The sequence below is a fragment of the Tachypleus tridentatus genome, chromosome 13, assembly GCF_004210375.1.
Source record: "Tachypleus tridentatus isolate NWPU-2018 chromosome 13, ASM421037v1, whole genome shotgun sequence".
Classification (NCBI taxonomy): domain Eukaryota; kingdom Metazoa; phylum Arthropoda; class Merostomata; order Xiphosura; family Limulidae; genus Tachypleus; species Tachypleus tridentatus.
Window position 1 is genome coordinate 144166670 of NC_134837.1, and position 6140 is coordinate 144172809.

The window sequence follows — 6140 nt, forward strand, 5'->3', positions numbered from 1 at the left end:
AAATCTGCCCTTTCTCTTATGCTGTAGGCTAATCAAACACACTTAGAGAGAGAAGAAACAAACAATCGATACTTATTTATTACGACGTTTATGAACAATCATTAGTACTCAGTTTTCATTCACTACAGAGCTACAACGTACTCAAAAAATGAAAATAAAAATTAACGTTTAAATAGATCTGTAATAGTAATCTCAAATCCCAATGTTGTTATTAAAATATTGTTTTATATTAAACATTTTGTGTTAGTATATATGCACTTTGGCATGAAAATGTTTAAAATACTAGCTAATATCTAAAGCACTTTGAAAAGCGTCTTTCATATGTAGTAAGTGTGATCTACAGACGTACAATATCAGAGTATCTGTGAAAATATTCATATTTTGTCTTTCAGGTTCTGAAATAATGGTAGTAATATTTTGAATATATAACGTCCTTTGAACTAACATTTTCCAGAAACTGAGCACGATACCAATATCCTCAAAAATTGTTGTGTTTTGAATTCTATTCCTAATCACCAGCCCCCCGCTAGTACAGTGGTAAGTCTACGGATTTACAACGCTAAAATCAGGGGTTCGATTTCCCTTGGTGGGCTCAGCAGATAGACCGATGTGTCTTTGCTATAAGAAAGCACACTCCTAATCACCAAAAGGGTCTCTCTCACGTAACGGTATAAATGCTTATTCTTATTGTGGGAAAGGTGTCAAAGTAAACACCTGGTTAATAGCTCGTTCTTGTTGTGAGAAAGGTAACTAACTAGACATATATTTAACAGTTCTCATTGTAAGCAAGAAATCAAAGTAAATATCTCTTTAATAGTTTGTTCTTGTTGTGAGCAAGTAACGTATGTAAACAAACTCTTTCTCAATATATTAACTATTCAAAATAAACAGCTTTTCACGTATTTAATAACATGTAATGAATTTAAGCATTGTAGATCTCTTACACTAAGTTCGTCTTTGTTTGTAGTTCCATAATGAATGTTCCTTTTTAATGTAACACTTTTTTTAAAATTTTAATTGTGCAAATGACTGTTTCAACCTTTGCAATATGAATTCCTGTTTCATCGTATATGTACTTAAATTAAAACTGTCTTTCTCATGGAAGTCACGTATCGAAGATAACCTCGAGTATTCCAGGCTTATAGTGACTAGCAAATTATAAAAATTAATCTAACAGAACATTTCTATATGAACAGTTACTCCTATCTTTATGTTTGAAACGTTACGCATTCGACAACATTAAATAAATGCTGATCCGTCTTGTTTTATTTCATTTAGAAAGAGCATAAAGTAGTGGATCCAAATGATGAATCAGCATCGTGAATTTGTAAAAAATGAGCTTAAAACAGTGTAAAAAATAATAATAAAAACTAATACATATAGGTTATAAGTTGTTAGGGCCAGAGGAAAGGTCCTGATGATAATTGATGATTATAAATTATAGGATTGCTAGTAGAAATGAAAATGGCAATAATGGCTATTCATAATTATAGGTTACGGTGTGATAGAAATTATAGGAGTGCTAGTGGAGAAGAAATGACAATGGTGATAATTTTTTAATTGTACGTTATAAGGTGATAATGATAAAAGAATGACAATAATGACTGATTCCATAAAGATAAATAATTATCTTTTCTGGATATAGCAAATGAAAGATGATTAAATAGATCTAGCAAAGATGGTAAGTACAAACTTCATTTTCCTTATATACCTTGTGCGTAGAATGCTTTCTCAACTTGCTAGTTCTTATAAAGCACGTATTTTAGTTAGTTGTCTGCGACAAATTGACTGAAAGTATACACATTATGTTTTATCGAATTGAATTGACTCATGTTCATGTGCTTTGATTACAGTCTTTATATGAGCCCTAAGTAATCACGCTAAGCTTTAGAATACATTATGTTTGTTGCCGCTGGCAACAAAACTAAACTATAAATGAACAACGCAAAATAAGTGGACGGGTTTCTTTATAGGTTTGCCATTGAAAATTTTCGTATGTATTATTGTTTTGTGCTTCAAACCGGAACTACTTGTTTATATGAACACTATGAATAGTCGGTTAAATTGTTAGTTTGTGGAATTGATAAATTATTGCCTTTACAAACTAGTAATAATAATAAGGCCCCAACGAGGTTTATATGTGTTCTTTTTACTTAAAGATTTTATAAAACGTCACAAATTGTGCTTTTGTTTCGCTTTGTTTGTTTTTTTTTTAATTTCGGGCAGAACTACACTAGGACTATCTGCGCTAGCTGTACCTCATTTAGCATTGGAAGACTAGATCGAAGTCATCATTATCCACAGCCAACTCTTTGGGCTACTCGTTTTCCAACGAATAGTGAGATTTACTGTTTCATAATAATGCCCCACAATTGAAAGGGCAAGCATATTTGATGGAACGGGAATTAAAACCCGCGACCCTCAAATTGCGAGTGAAGCCTTCTAGTCTCGTAGCCATGCTGGGTCTTTTGCTTCGAATTATTACTTTGATGTATACAGAAATTAGTACGTTTCTGAGCAAAAACGAAATCTAACAACCGATATGGTATCTAGTGTTGCCAAAACATCCAGTAGAGGTTTCATCATAAACTAGTTCTGAGTAAAACAAAATAATGGTATTGCTCTCATATTTCGCTATTATATGATCTGACTTTCTGAAAGGTTGTAAACGTTAATCAGGCCTTGAGAAATGCTTTCAGTGCTGTAAGTAATAATAAAAGTCGATTCTTCGATGAAACAAATGTAACTTTCTTTGAACTCATTGTTCAAACTGAAAAACAAAAACATTTTATTCGTATGTGTAAGAACTGTTCTTTTTTATAAACAATTAGTAAATAACTTATAATACTAATTTGAAATAAGCATTGAAAATGTATGTTCCTTTTATAAAACATCGATTTTGAAATTTCGAATGAAACAGGCCGATAAATACATTTTTATATAAGAGTAGGCTAAAATTCACTAATCAGCTATACTTTTTCGGAAGCAATTTATGAATATGTACTTCATATGTTACGATTATGAAGTCCATCACAGGGTCAGCGCTAGGTTCACCGAATTACGACGCTCATGTTTGAGGTTCAATTTTCTGCAATGTACTGAAAACAAATAGTTCATTTGTATGTTTACTGCCCCCGATAGTTCGATGATAAGTCTGAAAACTCATAAGGCTAAAATTCGAGTATCGATATTCACGATAGCAACAAAACAACTGGCCCATTGTTTAACGTTGTGCTTAATAGTCATCTGACTAACTAACAAGGCAATCGTTAGAAAAATTACTGAATCAATTACATCATTATTTTTTTGTAGTACGAAAGTTTAGAGGCATAATTCACTATAATTTGAATAAATAGTCTGGTTATCTCACTGTGTTAGTTTTGCTGCTAAAACCTCATGAAAATATATGATTCTGTAAACAACAGTAAACATTATTTTAGTTGAAAAATCGAATTATAAGATGTTTATTCGTTTCATGATAATTTATCTTTCTGAAATAAAACTCTCTGGCTAAATGCATACCTTTTAGATTTATGTTTTTGTTATTAAAGAAAAAACTGATTGTAGTTCCGAGTGGTGAAAGACAGGATGGCTTGTGTAAATGTTAGAAAAAAGGTATTATTATCACTTAAAAAAGAATGCTTGATAAATGATAATATGCTAAAGACATCACTGCAAAAAGTGATAAAGAGAGAGATTATTAACCATTATTATGACTATTTTATTCACATGTCTTTGTCCATTTAGAAGCAATTTACAGTAAAGTAAAAATTGATTGAAATGTGCTCACAGTTCACACATACAGTATGTAACACCACTGTCTGCATTCCAAGTAGGCCCTCTCTGGTCATACGTACACACACATGACAAGGAACGAAGTAGGACATCCGCAGATTTCAGAAAGCACGATGTTCATTCAAACGAACACAGCCATTGGAAATGGCTTACGTCTCAAAAATAAGATTTAGCGCCAAGACTCGACCAACTATTGAATTACGGAGAGGAAAGACGGAGATACCAGAGAAAATTATATCGCACCCGATAAGACTGACCACCAACATGAAGGATAGGTAATAACTTAAGAAAGCAGGAGGCTTATCGGATATAAACAGTCAAGAATGCACTATATTAGGTACCTGATTCATACCAGGAATTTTCATAGTACTCTTCTATTGAAAAATAAAGGAAGCCGAATTTCATTATAGGTTCGATTATGTGACATCGTACAAACTAAATAAACTTGTTTTTTTTGGTGGTTTTGATTTTAAGGAGTCTATCATAGTTTGGTCAATTTTTTTATTACTGCATTTACTAAGTTTTATTTCATAGTAGTACATTTATTTCCGTAAAATGATTTTGTTTTCAGTACGTCATTTTCTAATGCTATTTTGACGCTATGCGTGATTTGAGCATCACTTTGTGTTAATTCTACCTAAGAACAAGAAATGCGAACCACATATACCTTCACAGGGTCACTGAAAGTTTTTCTGTTTCAAAGTAAATAAAACTAAAATTAATAGTAACAAATAATGTCTTTTCTTTTTTAAGTCCATATGTCATGATGTGTTGTAGCTTACAACATACATGATCTTTCTCATGATTCATGGCATGCGACTTTTAACAGACGTGAAGACACAACATATTACACAGTTAAGCGTCTTTTATGTGACATAATTTTAGTGTCCTTTGACTGAATGACAAACAATAAAGTGGTACGAGTAGTTAGAACAGGTGACCCTTCAGACGGCCTTCGGCTCAAATTCAGGGAAATAAACATCTACCCTCATAATTTTATTTTTCTTTCTAGTTTTTTGTTGATGATATAATTTATTGTTAAACATTAAACAGCAAACTGTTGCTTGAACTTGGTTTAACAGTCTTGTTTAGTGGATAATAACAACATTTGTGCTATTTCAAAGCATTGTATTCTTAAATTAAAAGATATTTTATTAATATAGCATATATATATATATACACATATATATATTTGTACTTATTACAAATTAAATTTGTTTCATTTTCATTTTGGTATTGCTTAACCAGAAAGTACTGACTAGTATATTTGTATTTTCTTAGAAAAGTAAAACTTTTATGTGTATCTGCGCTGTTAACAGGTAAACGTACCTATCGCATTAGAACATTATTTATATGTGTAAGTCTAATTTTAACACACATAAACAATGGTAAAAACAGATGCAAAAACTAATATTCATAACTGAGAAAGAAAGTTAAATTTTTATAACACCAAAAGAGTAAGGAAGATATATTTCAAGGTATAATCAATAGAGCTGTATAAGTAAAAGACAAAACACTTTTGGAGCAATCGTATTAGAATAAAATAGTTTCGACACTACTTTGCGTCCTATTAAATTTTACAAAGCCTTCTGTAGATTTTTTCTGACGTGACATAACAATTTCCAATTGATACAGACATTATAATAATATATTGAAACTTTTCCAAACACGACATATTCACATGTAATGTCACAACTGAACGATTTATTTAAAATGTGAAATACATACCATCACTATAAACATTATTTCAAGAGAAATAAACAGAGAAATTTGTGAAGATGTTAAAATATCATATTTTGAAAAGAAGGTGAATGTTGTAAAATATGAGACACCATGAGTTTATTTATCATAATTTATATTAGAACTTTCTTTTGCAAAGTGTTCATGTACAGGTCAACATTTACCGACATTTGATGCAATTGAAATGTGTGTAAACTTATTTATGACGCAAATTTTATTTATTCATTTATCAAAAAATGGTGTATCTACCTACGTGTCTATTTTGTCGATACATTTGCTGTCACACAAACATTGCTGCATTTTGTGTCATATCTTTGCCTTATAGAAAGAAGCACTTTGTCGCTCCGTTGAATATACAGGTTAAAGGAGAAATGTATAAGATCAAATCACTGTAGCAATAAGTTGTTTTGATATGTTTCTATAGGTTTTTTTTCTGATATGTTTCTATGGGTTGTTTCTGATATGTTTCTACGGGTTGTTTCTGATATGTTTCTACGGGTTGTTTTTTTCTAGAATCTTTACATCTTTGTCCAAAATCATAGCATACACTTAAAGCATATTAAAACAAAATTAAGTGAAATTTACTATGGTACGTGTGTTCTCAG